Source organism: Strongylocentrotus purpuratus, unplaced genomic scaffold, assembly GCF_000002235.5.
Source record: "Strongylocentrotus purpuratus isolate Spur 01 unplaced genomic scaffold, Spur_5.0 spur5_contig_859, whole genome shotgun sequence".
Classification (NCBI taxonomy): domain Eukaryota; kingdom Metazoa; phylum Echinodermata; class Echinoidea; order Camarodonta; family Strongylocentrotidae; genus Strongylocentrotus; species Strongylocentrotus purpuratus.
In genome coordinates, this window is record NW_022145567.1 from 618,259 (window position 1) to 635,433 (window position 17,175).

A 17,175-nucleotide genomic window follows, 5' to 3' on the forward strand; every position below is an offset into this window, starting at 1 on the left:
TATAATGGCATATAATGGCAAGGAGTAACATTTTTACGAGTATAACTCGTGTGTATGTCACAATGTAACAACATAACAGATTATGCAGATGAGTATACCCCCCCCCCCCACCCCCAATTACAACACATACACAAACACACCCACACACCCACACGCACACACACATAACGTACACTTCATATATGGCTACCTCATCTTGTTTTATACATTCATGTATCTGATAGCAATCTGTCGAAAAGGTGTTTTTTACAAGATATATTAAACCAAGACAATGTAGTACTACTAATTATATTATGGGTAACTTGATTTGATTTGATTTGATTTGATTTGATTTGATTTATTGGTTTCTGCATCTTTTTTCTTTTTTTCATCATACATTTTCATGAACATAATATGGCTTGATACAACTTATTCCACTTTTTAACACAGACAGTTCTAAATTATTTTCGACTTCACTTTCTTCCTCTCTATCTCTCTTTATCTTGCTTATTGTTTCGTAGCATATGGAAACGTTGTATCATCCGCTCAATCTGACTTGCGACGTGCATAGAACAAATAAGCATTTTTCCATGAAAAAGTGAAGTTTTCTAAAATGTGCGTTTCTTTCCAGCATTGGGGCGCCCGGGAGTCACTCGGGTAACATTTCATAAAGTATAATATAAAAAGACCATATGCAAATTTTCTGTACTTTTGTCGGAAAAAATAGATTTATCCAGCACAATGTCGTCTCTTTTTGCGTTGGAGAAGAGTAAAAAGCTAGTTTCAATCATACTTTGGCCGCTCTCGCAAGCTCTAACTCGTTTCACTGTGGTCAAGTGACTTTGGGGCACGCGGTTGATGAAAATACTAACTGTTAGCTTTCTTCTGGTAGTAAACTTGTTTTTATTGATTGTATAATTTTGTCGGAATAGAGGAAACAAAAAGGCTTGACCAATAACTTATCAGCTTCTGAATTGACCTTTTAACCTTGAATTCCCTGATGCAAGCGCACATAAACAGGTTCTAATGACGTCATCTTCGCTCAATCGGTGTCTTTTATCGTAAAATGCTACTCTTTCACAATGTTTATACATCTTTTTTAATTATTAGTAAGATATAACATATTTTGAAAAAATTGTCTGATATCACTGAAGTTTGGGGTTTTATTTAATGAGTAATTTTAAAATAAGAGCTATTTAACTGTTTTAATTTACTGGATCGTACCATTAAAGTCGTAGGGTAGAAAGATGCATTTTCCAACCGTGCCAAATTTAATTTAAGTTCCGACATTCTGTTAAATGGGTTCGTGTTGTTAAGAATCCACTGCTTTCTGCTCCACCAAACGTCCACATGCGGAATCGTTTATCAACTATATTATTCAAATTTATGGATACTTCCTTCTCTGGTGTTTGTGTTGTTGAAGCATTTCATTCACCTGCTATCATTCTTTGTACTCCAATTGCCAGAACGCAAATTACATTTAGGTTTTATAGTTTCATGCGGAGTCGTTTATCAACTATATGTATTCAAATTTATGAATGCTTCTTTCCCAGGGGTGGTGTTTATGCATTTCATTCACCTGTTATTATTCTTTGTACTCCAATTGTTAGAATGAAATATGCATTTTGCTTTTATAGTTTCATTCAATAAGTAAGTCAATAAAAGAGTATGTTCTGCACAATAAAAACAATGTGTGTCCCTATTGTACAATGTAATGTGTCCCCTCATGTTGTAATAGTTAATTTACCCATTCACATCATGGAACTACCTGCCCGGTGAAGCCAGTGGCCCGTGACCCCTGAGCACTCAACACCGTGTGGGAGTCAGTTTGTGGTCAACTTCTTTTATGAGACAATCCCCCCCCCCCCCCCCCCCCCCACTCCGAGAACGGACGGACCCCATGCGTGTTGTCAAAATGTCCTTTTCGTAACAAAAGAAAAAGGTCGACCCGTATTGACTTTACACACCGGACTTTTGCTGAAAAGGGGGGGGGGAGGGGGGTCGGTTGGTACACGCATATGCGTACCCTAAATAACACTGAGTGGGGGGGGGGGGGCGGGGACAAATCAAAGCAAACGTTTCCATATAACACTCTTAATTCCACAGCGTCAAATTTCACTCTAAATGGCTTCAGCTGGGAGTCAACTCTATTCCTAGTTAAAGTGACACGGAAAAGGAGTCATCTTGACTCTGAATTGAGTCAATTCTCAGCTGATGCCACACAATCCGAGTCAAATTGATTCGGAATCCGTGTCACTTTAACTAGGAATAGAGTTGACTCCCAGCTGACGCCATTTAGAGTGAAATTTGACGCCGTGGAAATAAGAGTGTATATTCTGCTTTATTCCGTTATAAAGGGACGTTTCGAATTATTTAATCAATAGAGGGTAATTTCAGTATGAACCCAGTCAATAAGTCGATATAAAAGGGCACGGAATGCTTTTTGGCACTGGGAAAAGGCCTCGTTTAGAAAGGGTCCATTCAGAGGACGTATTGAAGCCTAATCAAATATAGACATGTATATTTAGACACATTTCTTTATTGTACCTAGTCTAGTTCTGGACCCTATATGATTTTTGTTATTCGCCGACTATAAACGTTAAGCCGAGTGATTGGCGCGATCCTTATTGACCGCCATATCACCACTAATCGCGCGAGAATAGTGGGGATATGGCGGTCAATAAGGATCGCGCCAATCACTCGGCTTAACGTTTATAGTCGGCGAATAACAAAAATCATATAGGGTCCAGAACTAGACTATATTGGACCGGGCAGTCAAGACGGATTAACTAAAACCCCAAATGATACTTGTGACCTTGTTACCGGCACATTAAGACCTCAATCACACCGTCAAACAGACTTCAAACTAATCGATTTACTTTTACTCTTTGGGGGGGGGGGTGTAATTAATTTTTGGTCTGGTGTCGGTCGGGTTTCGGTCTCGTTGGTGTAACTAAGGTATAAACATCAGCATATAATTATGTTCAATTCAAATTCAATTAAATTCAATCTTATTCATTCAGTTAAAAAGACAACATTTCATATAACAATCAGCTATATAACATAAAATACACATTAAGAACATATTTGACGAGCACATCAAACAAACGGAATAGGTTGTTACCTGAAAGGAAACATAATCCTTATATAAAGGTTGACCCTTTTTTATAATAAAAAAATATGAAATATATTCCTTTCTAAACATACTACAATACACAAATAAAGACACTAAACATACATACAAACAAACAAATAAAATATGTCTTAAATTCAAATGATTATTACAATTTACCCAACAAAAATTTCTTATAAATAAGAGTTTATTTAAGAGATCGACCATAAAAATTGCAAATTAGCATCCTACATGTCAGAATATTCATATTCTATAACTCTAGCGTGCATCCGCTTGAGACATAGTATTTAGAGTGATGTTTTCAATCTCAATCAACATCATAATCGAATGATTAGGCGAATATGAGAGAATTTTTTTCGTGGGGTAGAGTTTTGGATCTGATTAACATGGTGTATGGCATTTTAAAAAGAATGATACTGAAGTAACCTGAATATTTTCTTCCAAGTAAAATGTTATAATTCATTTATCTTTGACTGGTGCTCTGATATTCCATCCGATGACAATCGATCCTGGTTTGATTTCATCCAAGTCATAGAGTAAGGGTTAAAGGGTAAGGGTTACGGGGGTAATGGGGTTCAGGTTCGGTTCGGGGTGCTGGGTAGGGTTAGGCACAGTGATTGGTTTGGGTGATGTTGGGAAATTGGTTAGTGTATATAGGGTATTAACAGAGGAGAAATAGACCGGTTTGCTGACATATTCAAATTTTGTGCATGCTTTTTTAATAAAGGTTGTTCTTGCCAACCTGAAAGCTTGTCAGACGCTTGCAAGACAAAATAACAAGTAATGAATGCAGACTGGATTCATGCAGACTGGATTCATTCCAAGTAGTACGCTCCAGCTACACAATATAGACCAGTTTACCAACATATTCAAATGTGTGGATGTTTCTTTACTGGGGACCTAGTGACGCGTTACTTTATTAACCTGTTATTAATGAGTTTTGTAATTAACTCATTAATAACAGGTTCAAGTGCATTCGTGATATCTACCAGGCCGGATCGATATGATAATTTACCAAATATATCAATATTAGAAGGGGGTTTCGCGGCAACATTTGTATCTTCACGTATTAGTCAAAACATATTCTTTTACATTACTGGTAATGAGAGCTTCCCTTTCATTTGTTAAAAGGGGGGGGGGGCGTTTCCAAAACTGGTCTATAGCTTTAAGGTGGTTATTGCTCTGCACTGAACTCACCATGGCATCATAGCCGATCATGTTCATGAAATGCGACACAACTGCCCCTTTGAAGATGTAGAACCAAAAGGTGCCTTGAAACTGGTCACCTCCATCAAGAAGAAGAACATTCGGATCACTTTCTCTTATCTCTCGGACTTTGGTGCCCCGTCTTGCAGCCCCTCCGAAGCACTCCCCGTCCCGCGCCTCCTCGGGGTAGCATTCTGATCCGTACTTATTGAACTGTTCCACCCGCGAATGGACATCGTTCGTGTGAAGTACAGTCAGTTGGAAGTCTGCCCCACACTGGGACACTATACAGATCAATAAAAGTAGCCAGTGAGCTGACCGTGGAGTACTGAGGATATCCATGTTTAATTATCCAAGAAGGGAGAGATGGGAAGCAAGGTAGCGAATAGCCTCTTGTCGATGGCCCTCGAGTTGTTGGAGTCCGTAAATTCTGGCGAGCGAAGCGAGTCAGAAACCGAGCGCGAGCAAGGGCCTCTTGACAAGTAATCTGAGTTTCTTATGTTTTACTTTGTTCGGCGAATATTCCGACCCAAGTGAAGTCTGTGAAAGTCATCCAATCAGAGAGAGCTACTATTACGTAATATCAACCCCTCCGTGAGAGCGAGACTGGCCGCCTAGTTGTAGTCTGCAAGCACAAACCCTGGTCAGTCGTAAAAGGGAGTCTGCACTATAAGACTACCATAGGCCATGTACTAAAGCTGCTCCTGACCTATATTGGTACAACCAGTAGGTACCAGTAGGTTTCTTGGCTAGGCTTCTCTCAAGGCACAATGATTTTTGATAAAGTGTCAAATTAGGGTCTGTGCTTGCAGACTAGCCTAGTTGGGCAATCCCGGAACACACTACACCTGACACACACACACACACAATCGCTGCGGTCTAGACATGCATGCATGCATAATTCAGTAGGAAATCGGGCAGGCCCTCGCTCGTGCTCGGTTTCTCTGACTCGCTTCGCTCGCCAGAATTAACAGACTCCATCAAAGCGAGGTCCATCGACGGAAGATGGCGCTCGCGTAGCAACACACGTTTTCATTTCCACCTCGAAGAATCTTGTATTATTAAGCTGCATTGACGGACTTTCATTAAAAAAAAAGGCAAGACACTCCTAGCAAATTACAAGGAAATCCCAAAAAGAAACTTTTTAAGACGGATAAAGCAACAGAAGAAGTTTCGGAGATGGAGAAGATGAACAGTAGTAGCACTAGCAGCGCCATCGAGGGCAACCTGCTAAAATGGCTGTCTGACTTTGAAGATAGAATGCAGACTGTATGGGAGGTACGTGAATCGTTTCAGTTTCATGAGAAAGAATGTGCAGAGAAAGTGCAGAAATTAGAGAACGAACTTGACAAATGTTATGACAAACTTGATGACCTGGAAAACAGGTCTAGGAGGAAGAATTTAATCTTCTTCGGGATTTCAGAAGGAGAAGAGAAAGGAGAGGGCGTCAATAATATGATAAATTTCATGCATCGCTTCCTGTCACAATTCGAGCCCGGCGGGCTTCAGCTCGCAGACATAGAACGTGCCCATCGCACCCCCACCAGCCCTCCACCACAGCCAGTGAATGGGAAGGTGAAAGTGAGACCCATACATGTTGCATTTTGGTCCTATCAAACGAAGGAGGCATCACGCAAGTCATGCATCAAGGAGTTCAAGGCTGGCAGACCAGAAGGGAAAAAATATATGTGGATGAAGATTTGAGCCAGCGTCTTCGGATGCAGAGGAAGAAACTACTCCCACACCTGCATAGCTTGAGGAAGTCTGGGAAAAGGCTTTCTTTGTCTACCCATCTACAATAAAGTACTACGAAGGTGAAAGATTAATCACTTTCAAGTCAAAGGAGTGACCAGATTCAATAGCCCTATCATGATGAAGGATCTTTCTGATATTCTAGTTTTTATCAGTATCCTGTCCTGGGATGTGAGACCAATCTGGAGGATTAACCAACAATTTTGTGACAAACGGTGATTGTGAGGAATTTTGAGATCCATACATATTAATTTCAGTGAGAAAGAAAAAGGGAGAAACAAATCTGAAACGTTGTATTTCATTGTATTCATTTTTTCCCCTTTAAGGGATGTCACCTGTTGATCTTACTATGTTGAATGAAAGGAACAATTAGATAAAAACAGTTTTCGTACACCATCAGTGAACTTCTCAATTTATCCAGAAGAGAATAACTATTATGTTCAAAATGTTTGTTTTTTATTTTTACTTTTAATGTTACATACTTTGAAAATACATACTGGTTAGAAACATTAAGTTTTTCAAACATTTTGATCTTTGTTATTACAACAAAGGGGATGAGGAACCTTGAAAGTAGTTTGGATGTATTACTCATGTTGAAAATTTGTTTTTTATTAGTCTTTAAAATTGGATTTGCATTATGCAATGTTATGCATTAAAGGCCCACTGCACTACTTGTAGCTACTTGCGCCCTCTATATAACAAACAATGCCTAATCGGTGACCATTGGTCCCCCATGATCCTCTTTTTCTTATGTTAACTGAGAGCTGAGTTGATGAGATAACCACCTGTCCAGTGATCTTGCAGGGCGGTCTAATCCCTCCTGTGATTTTGTGATTTGTGATTTGATTATTTTTTTAGTACATTGATACGGTCCTTAAAGATGCAAAATGAAGGGGTGGGGCATGTTGGTGCCCTTCTGGCCCCTAGAACAGGTATATACTCTTTATCATTTGCCTTGTAAGTATTATGCACCATAGGAATGCCATCATTGCACTATGCAGTAGTAATTGCTTTTTTTTTTTTTTTATTTATTTTTTTTTTTTTTGGGGGGGGGGAGGTGGATTTGAGTCTAAAGTTTTAGTTTGACTTCACTTCAAATCGGTACTACGTTTTCTACGTTGTTTGTACTATTGATCAAGGCTGTGATTGATTTAAAGCCTTTGGTTTAGTTTAATCTTTGTGCCTTTGCACATTTTCGTTGTTTTGTTCTCTTTAATGATTTTTTTTTCTTCTCTTTTTTGTGACAAGATTAGCTTAGGATTGGATTTGAAAATATTTGTTTGCTTGTTTGTTGATCAAAGCACTATATTCTATGTACTTGTACTTGTAGGCTGTTTAGAAAGGTATTTTTGCGTGTAAGTTCTAGAAATACAACAACCATGTTAGTAAAACTGAGCTCTTTTAATTGTCGGGGATTGCAGGACTATGTCAACAGAAGGAAGATTTTCCATTATATGAGAAATATTGAAAATGATATCATATTATTGCAAAAAACACATTCTGATAAAAAAGACTAGATTTTTTGGAAGTCCCAAAGGGGTGAATCTGCCTGGTTCGCTAGTTTTTCTTCCAATAGTAGAGGTGTAGCCATATATTAGAAACCCAATATCATTCAAGGTGATTTCAGCATTTTATGACCCCAATGGTAGATTTTTAATATTAAATTATAAGTTAAACGATGTGCCAGTGACCCTGGTGAATATTTATGCCCCAAATACTGATGACCCTGATTTTCTATTGGAAGTTTTCGCTGAAATAGATAAATTTGACAATTCCTCTCTGATTATTGGTGGAGATTTTAATGCAGTAATTGGCCACTTAGATTATCAAGGTACTAGACAACAACATTATAATAGTAAGGTCAGCGACATGCTATCAATCATCATTAATGACTATAATTTAGTCGATGTTTGGAGACACTATCATCCAACATTAAGACAGTATACAAGACATCAAAAAACACCTCGGGTACTATCAAGGTTGGATTACGTTTTGGTTTCGAGTAATTTTGTAAACAATATCAAAAATTCTTCCAGGCATCCAATCAGATCATTTAGTTGTTTTTATCCAGTTCAATGTAATGAACCTTTGAGAGGTAGAAGTTATTGGAAACTTAACTGTTCTTATTTACATCATGACACTGATTTTATTAAAATGATAAAAGATAAAATAAAAGAATTCAAACAAATTCATAAAGATTCAGAATGTAATCCAAACACCTTATGGGACTCACTGAAATGTACATGTACCTTAAAGGTAATACAAAGTTTTGGTATGGGGTCATGAATTTGGTTCAAATGAACATATTGGAAGCATATGCGATCCTACAATATTCAGTGATTGTTGTCGCGGTTGAAACCGAGTCTTAAGTTATGAAATTGTAAATAATAAACTCTGTATGATGTATAGCTCCCTCTCAAGGTCACGATATTAATTAAGCTATAAAACAATGTTTCTTGACTAAAATCGACCGGTTGGCTATTCCCGTTTGGAAATTATATATCAAAACTACAATTTCTGAGATTTTCATGGTCGCAGCTACCATTGTTTGGCCGTATGCGCTATTTGAAATTTATCACAATTTACCGGGAGCACCGGTAAATTTTTATATTCAATTTTTCTCGAAAACACAAGTGTTTGAGGGGCTAAATTTTCTGGTGCTTATAATACATCCACAGGGGCATCCAAATATATCAAAATTGTAAAGATTCCCTATCCACCCAATTTTCGAAATTTCCCAAAACTTTGTATTACCTTTAACTGGAATTAGTATTGAGTATTCTACAAGGAAGAAAAAGGAGGGAAAGAAAGAAAAAAGATCAGCTCATGTATGATATAGATATAATTAAATCACAGTTAGGTAATAGTACATCCAATGATGATTCTCAATTGTTGAAACTCGAAGAATTGGAAGATAAATTGAATAAAATTTATGATTTTGAAACAAAAGGATTAATAATAAGATCAAGGGTAAGATGGCTAGAAGAAGGATAAAAATGTTCAATTTTTTTTTGTAATTTAGAAAATAGATCCTGGCAAAAGAAAACCATTAGTAGAGTCCAAGATGTACAAGGCAATATAATTTCAGACCCAGATAAAAATTTTAAAGAAATACAATTATTTTATTCTAACCTATATTCTAATTTTGGTAGAGATATACAAAATGAAGATCTTAATGAAGAACTGTTTGATAATTTAGATATCCCCAAACTATCTGAAGATGAAAAACAAATTCTAGAGGAACCCTTTTGATGGGTTTCCATTTGAATTCTACATAGTATTTTGGCCTGATATTTGCGATATGTTCATTGATTCATTCAATTATTCCTTACAAAACGGTTTGTTGTCTATGTCTCACATGGTGTACGGCATTTAAAAAAGATTCATACTGAAGTACACTGAATATTTCCTTCTAGGTAAAATGTTATAATTTCATTTATCCTTGACTGGTGCTCTGATATTCAATCCGGTCACTGTTGATCCTCGTTTTATGTTATCAAAGATATAGGGTAAGGGATACGGTAGTCCAGCTTCTGTACCGTTTCCGTTTAGCGCACCCAATCAGCTGATAAAATAACACACCCTCAACGTTGAAAGTGGACCTAGCCATTCCTCTAAATCTGGACCTCGATTGCGCGATCAGTGGAGAAACCGCACTGTGTGTACATAGATGCATGTGATAGAAGAATAAAAATAAAGAACGGCCTGAATCTGAACTAGGGTTACGGTTGCAATGGGGTTCAGATTCGGTTCGGGGTGCTGGGTATGGTTTAGGTGATGTTCGGAAATTAGTTGGTGATTCCACACATTTGAATATGTTGGTAAACTGGTCTATTGTGTAGCTGAAGCATGTCTCGTACAACCCTCCTTGAAAATGAATTCTAAATTCCGTAGGAAACCTTAGTTTAAAAAAGAAATTGGTGCAGTGACTCAACATTATGGATAGCATAATTATTTGTATAGGTCATCTCAAAGGATAGACCCTCGTAAGACATACATTTTGAAAAATTGTTATTTTAGACATTGTTGAGTTGAAACATCCCAGAAGATTGTCTCCTACTACATCTTGGTGACTCTAACGATTCAGCCCATTTAAGGTGCCAATGCGTAGAGTGATTTCAACTTTCAGAGATTCATAATTTCCTATTTTTGGTCTGATAAGGTCTGATAACATTCACTAGCCTGCTTCTCTGATTGCTCTTCTTTCTTTTAGAGTATTATTTTGTCTATTAAGGTAGGATTGTCCTTTATCAACGGCCAACGACTGCAAGGATAGCAAAACATACAATATACTAACAAAGGTCGTCTTTCAGATTATCCTTAATTCATCTAGCATTGAAGTCACTACATTAGCACCATTTTCTCTTACCTGAACAATGTTGCCATGTAACAATTACACTTAGTATTTTAAACATCAGAAATTATGAAGAAGAAATACAATTAAGTCAATCACAAGCACCTTATCATAAAAAACGAATCATCAGAGGTAGATTGAGTGAACGAGCGAGGGAGAGGGGGAAAGAGAGGGAGAGAGAGAGAGAGAGAGAGAAAGAAAGACAATAACAATTAGAGTGTATGGGGGGCAGTGGCGTAATGAGCAAAAACGTTTGGGGGGGGGCTGACAAAAAAAAATCCGAATCACCCCACTCTAACATGCAGGCCCCGCTGAACGTTTCTCAAAGTGGGGTCTAGGGGGATCCGGGAATTTCTTACCGGGGGGGGGGCAAAAAATGGCAAGGGGTGAAATATATGTAAAACGATGAAGCGACAGAACGAGGCTTCAACAGCGAGGGAGCGGAGCGACCAAGCAGGGGATGTAAGAAGTAAGAAGCATTTGTAATTTTAGAACCAAATTAGACGAATTTTCAGGCACTTCCTGAAGTAATATGACGTAAAATTGCTTTTTCCTACCCCTTCCAAGAGTAGGGATCTTTTGCAATTTGAGAACCATATTTGGCCCATTAATGTCCACCAGCACTTCATGGAAAAAAGAGGCCTTCTGATTAGTTAGAAATTAGAGAAAAGTGATTTGTCGCGTCGTGAGACGTTGTATAAATTATGCTTTGATGCTGCACAATGCACAAAGACGGTGGTCCGGTACTTCACCAGTAGTACTTGCAAAAATTATCTCGAGTGTATAAACTGTGTCGTTATTAGGGGCGTCGCTAGATCTTTGTCAATGGGGAGGGGGGCAGGCGCGCCGGAAGCAGTTTGGGATTGGGGGGGCAAACATTCCAGGGGGCTCACCTTCCGAGGGCAGTGACGTAATGAGAAAAAACGTTCGGAAGGGGGGGGGGGGCAGACGAAAAATCTGCATCACCACCAGTCTTACACGTTACATGCAGGTCCAGCGGAACGTTTTTCAAAGTGAAGTATTAACGATCAGGTAGAGCGTAAATTGGCGTGGGGTCCAGCCTCGGCAGGGTGTCAAGGGGCTGAGCCCCCGGAAGCTCAGGGATTTTAGGTATTTAATTACGGTTAGATGAGCATCCAGGGGCCTCTTTAAGGCCATTGACGTGTTCCAGAGGGGGGGGGGGGGAGCCCCCAGAAGCTCAGAGGTTTTAATATTTAACTACGGTCAGATGAGCAACCAGGGGCCGCCCTAGGGCACTTGGTGGGGTCCAGGGGACAGGGCCCCCGGAAGCTCAGGGGTTTTAGGTATTGAATAATGGTCAGATGAGCATCCAGGGGCCCGCCTTATAGGGCCCTTGGTGGGGTCCAGGGGGCAGAGCCCCCGGAAGCTCAGGGGTTTTAGGTATTTAATAATGGTCAGATGAGCATCCAGGGGCCCGCCTTATAGGGCCCTTGGTGGGGTCCAGGGGGCAGAGCCCCCGGAAGCTCAGGGGTTTTAGGTATTTAACTACGGTCAGATGAGCAACCAGGGGCCGCCCTAGGGCACTTGGTGGGGTCCAGGGGGCAGGGCCCCCGGAAGCTCAGGGGTTTTAGGTATTGAATAATGGTCAGATGAGCATCCAGGGGCCCGCCTTATAGGGCCCTTGGTGGGGTCCGGGGGCGGAGCACCCGTAAGCTCTGGGGTTTTAGGCATTTAATTACGGTCAGATGAGCATTTTTTATCCCTTATTTGTGACATTGGCAGGTCACTTATTTTTTCTCTCCGTCTTTCTTTCTTTTTCTCTTTAACATACTTTTTCAAAAAGTGAGGGGGGAGGGGCTCGAGCCCAGCCACTTTGCAGACCATGTCATAAAGGCTTCTAAATAAGCGTATTTTTCGCCCGACTGTAATTTGGGAATTTCTTATTTTCCAACAAACGCATAAAAAGGTATGACTTAAAAAAAAATGAAGAAAAAATACCGGAAAATCATGTCATAACAGCAACATGTGTAAATCACTGGTATCGTATAGATATACCCCCCCCCCCCCATCAGTACGCCAGCGTTCAGGGCTCATGTCTTCTCACCCCTATAACAAAACCAAAAAAACAGACACGTTTTCCCATTCTCGCACAATATGTCCACGATATGCGCGTATCGCTATTATAAACCGTATAGGTAGCATGCGCAATGTTTATAAAAATTTAATTCCTGTGAACTTTCCTTTTCTTTGAATGGAATGGTATATGTGCTTTAATTCAGGTTTTTATTATTGTTATGTTCTTTTGGGTTAAAAATACAAACCATGTTTATTCCTTTACTGCTTTTTTTTTTTTTTTTTGGAGGGGGGGGGGGGCGTTTTGGGGGGGCAAAAATGCGTTTTGCCCCCCCACTTTTTTGACTGGGGGGGGCAACTGCCCCCCCTGCCCCCCCACTTCCGGCGCCTATGGAGGGGGGGGGGGTGTGAAGCGGCCGCCGATTACCGACAAAACGAGCCACCAATATTATCACCGACAAATATAAAAATGCCAATGTCCAGATGTCGACAAATTTAACCCTATAATCCCTGGGCCAAGAACTAAGTTATTTTTCAGTTTTTTCCCCTCCCGCGCAAAGCGCAGAAGCTTTGACACTTCATTAAATTAATAGAGAAAGAAGACGATCCGTTGTACTGTTCTCAACTCTTAAAGCTTGTTTCGCCCCTTCCGCGCAAAGCGCGGAAGCTATGACGTTTCGTTTAATTATTAGAGAAAGAAGACGATTTATTGTACCGGTTCCGACTCTTAATCCTTATCTGAATTCAGTTTCCCCTCCGCCGCCCGCACGAAATGTGGAAGCTTTTACGTTTCAATAAATTATTACTCTTAAACCTTGTCTAAATTCACTTTCGCCCACCCTGCGCGAAGCGCGGAAGCTTTCACGTTTCATTAAATTTATAGAGAAAGAAGACGATTCATTGCACCGTTGAATCGTTCTTGACTCTTAATCCTTGTCTGGATTCCGTCCTCCCCCCCCCCCCCCCCCCCCTTGGCGCAAAGCGCGGAAGCGTTGCTTTTCAATAAATTATTACTATTAATCCTTGTCTGAATTCATTTTCGCCCATCCCGCGCGAAAATCGGAAGCTTTCAAGTTTCATTAAATTATTAGAGAAAGAAGACGAATTGTTTTATTGTTTCTTTGTCTGAATTCAGTTTCCCCCCCCCCCCCCTCCCACGCGAAGCGCGGAAGCTTTGTCGTTTCATGTAATTATTACTCTTAATCCTTGTCTGAAATCATTTTCGCGTTTCATTAATTATTAGAGAAAGATTCAGACGATTCGTTGGATCGTTCTCGACTCTTAATCCTAGTCTGAATTTTTTTTTTCTTCCCCCCCCCCCCTCCCGCGCGAAGCGCGGAAGCTTTGCCGTTTCATTAGATTATTAGAGAAAGAAGACGATTCGTTGTACCGTTCTCTACTCTTAATCTTTTCTGAATTCAATTCCCCCCACTGGGCGCTTAACGGCAGTGTTACTCCCAGAGTAAGAAGCATTTGTAATTTTAGAACCAAATTAGACGCATTTTCAGGCACTTCCTGGAGTAATATGACGCTTAACGGCAGTGTTACATGATGTAAGTATGGAACGCTCGTTCGCAAATCTGTGCATGCTCAGCCCGAGTGGTGGGTAGCATGTTATCTCCCGGCAGTGCTTTGCACAGTAGCTTCTGGAAAGGAATTAGTGTTACTGTTAGTGGCCACTATAAGGCCCTTAGTGACTATAAAAAAACATATGCTCTTCCTGGCTATTTGGGAATGGGTCAGTTTGCAAACAAAAATGGAGAAACTAGCATTTTGTTGAAAATCATGTGATATCACGAACATTTATACATTACTTGTGAAAATAAGTCATGGTTCAATTTTATTTGGGGAGGTGGCGCCCCCAAGACCCCCCCCCCCCACCAGTACGCCAGTGGGGGGGGGGGATACCATCGATCGCCTTTACAAAGTTTGAAAGCCGAGTTTCTTTTCTGGTTAACTGAGATAGATGATTGAACAGCCGAGATGCGAAATAAAGAGTACTGCTTCTAAGAAAAATTTGTGTTCGATTTAACTATGCATTATTAAATATGACATTATTCCATTCTATCAGTATCAGGGTGATAATTAATTATTCAAAACTGTCAGAAATTTATCGACAACTTAGATTTTTCATTTTCAGATGTCCATAATGTAAGATTTGAGACTTGTCATCTTTGGCATTAAAGAGCAATGTAAAACATCAAGCACCAGCCGCCGTTTTTACAATGTAAAGTGATATGACTATACATAATTTCAAAAGCTTTACCAGAATATTGATTTCTATTTGAAAATTAATCGGCTAACGTAATAATGACTGTAGCCTGTCTAAAAATCTTATATAAGATAGTTGATAATCGAGCCACTGATGACTATACATGATAAAATAATCAGTGTATAACCCAGGAAAATATTACCCTACTATTACTCTACAAAGTACAAGCTATAATGATGAAAGTTCTCTAGATTTGTTCAAAAGTAAAAAGAAATACAAACACTATTCGGTCCTTTACACAAAGCCCATTTTTCTCGACACGATCTGAGATTTAGAGTGACATTACTGTAAAGTTTAATCACGGCTTATATCGAAGCTCATACATCTCATTATAATATTCTGTCCCGTCTGCAACTGCTCTCTGTACGTCTTTAGTCGCAGAGGAAAGCGGTGGCTTCTCCTTCTTACTGAAATGAAAGCAAGAGCTATTGATAGCCGTTTGATGGAAATACCCAAGACTATTTGCCAGCATCTTGGGTACCCCTCCAGGATTCTTCCAAGTCTTGATGATATCGGTAGATGCATCCCACTTTAAAAGGCCATCGTGGAACTCCAGCCCTCCAACCTGGCAAATCTTCTGCAGAAATGGCTTCGGGTTGGCCATGAAGTCCTCGCAGTCTACAATCAAGGGGTCTGGGTCCAGGTTCTCTCGCACGTGCTTCCACGCCGCATGTAAGTTGTAGTAGTGGCCTCCCGATGAGTAGTAATATGGATCATCTACTCGGAGATTGAATTCCTCTTCTGGTTTGCCAGTGTTGTACCCGGGCATGGTGAGGGAGGTCTGCAGGGAGGCTCTCCTGTAAGACGACATGGCAAGCTGAGGGTCGCGGATAATGAAGACATACTTGAAGCCGCTATCACGTGAAGGGAGGTACCGCTTTCGAGGACCACAGAATGAGCTGCCCATGTCCTTCACGACGACCTGGGGACTATCAAGATTGTCAATGGATCGTTTGACTTCCGAAAACCTGCCGACAAAGATTATTTGAAAGTTAGTAATATCAGTTAATTGTATTGTACCATTCGATGTTATCCGCTCTAAATCATTTATTTCTAAATCAAGAAGACTGAAAAGAATGATAAACCTATATATTACTTGCTGATTTCTCGAAAAATCACAGGCTTAAGAATAAAAATCACGACGCACTTCAAATTTGTATAAAACTTAAATATTAGGTATTAATTCAAGATTGTTGGGATAGATGGTTTTCTTCTTCCGTTACTGGTTACTATAATTCGATTGGATCAAACACTGTACGAGTTTCTTAATTGTCAGGTTTTGATTACTTTGACAATGGAAGCCATAATTTCTTCTTCTCTTCTCTAAATGTTAAATCATTTTTATCGGGGGTTGGTTGGTTGTGTGTTGGGAGAAGAAGTTAGCGAACATTTGGCAAAATGAATGGAGAGGATCCATGCAATGAGAACTTGTATCGTTCATCTGTCCATAGTGCAAACTCTCTCTCTCTCTCTCTCTCTCTCTCTCTGTATATATATATGTCTTTCTCTCTCTTTCTTTTCTTGGATGCTCTTTCTGCAGCATTGGTTTAAAAAAATGTGGATCGTACTGAATGCACCAGCAAAATGTATATTCAAGTTCTGAAAATGCACATAGGCGGATGAGGAATGGAGCTAGGGGGCTTCGACCCCCCCCCCCCCCTCCAGAAAATTCAGAAATGACCAATGTTCTGAAGCCCGCCACCTCGTGTTCGGGCATTGACGTGGTCTGCTTCATTAATGTTTTCTTTATCATGTTATTTCATTGCCAGCAGGAAGATGTAAGAGAATCTTCATAAAAGTTGGCCACTTTTTGTAATAATTTCAAAGTGTACAGGTTTTTTCTTTTTATTATAGATTGAATTATTAAAGAATAAACAAAAATCATGGCCATGCAAAAATGTACCTTTGACATCGGACCACAGAATGTTAACACCCCCCCCCCCCCCCCCGCGCCCCCCCCCCCCCCCCCCCAGAAAACAGATTTTTCGGTTGGTCTACTTACGCGAAATTCTTTCCTTCTACCAGAGGTAATTTGTTCATATTATGAATAAGCTGAGCAGCTTTGTCGAACTCTGCACGGTGTTTTTCATTCCAATCTGTCGGCAGGTCCTTTCCAGTGTGTGCCTTATACTCGTGGATGGCGATCTTGGCGATGATGTACGGCTCGAACCAAGCCTCGAGCCCGTCGATGAAGCTAAAACATTTCAGGAGTGACGTCGAACCAGACCTGGGAGTGCAGATGAAGAATAGTCGAGATCGTTTGACACCCGCCATCGGTACCGCCGTTGTATCCGACATTGCGAACTCGACAATGTCCAGTCGTTTACGGTGCGATGAGAAAGATAACAAAGACTTGATATAACCTGCCGTCGTCCAGGGAGCTAGCTATATCCACATCGATTCATGTGACAGGATAGTATTAAATGGTGAGCGAGTTGGTGTATA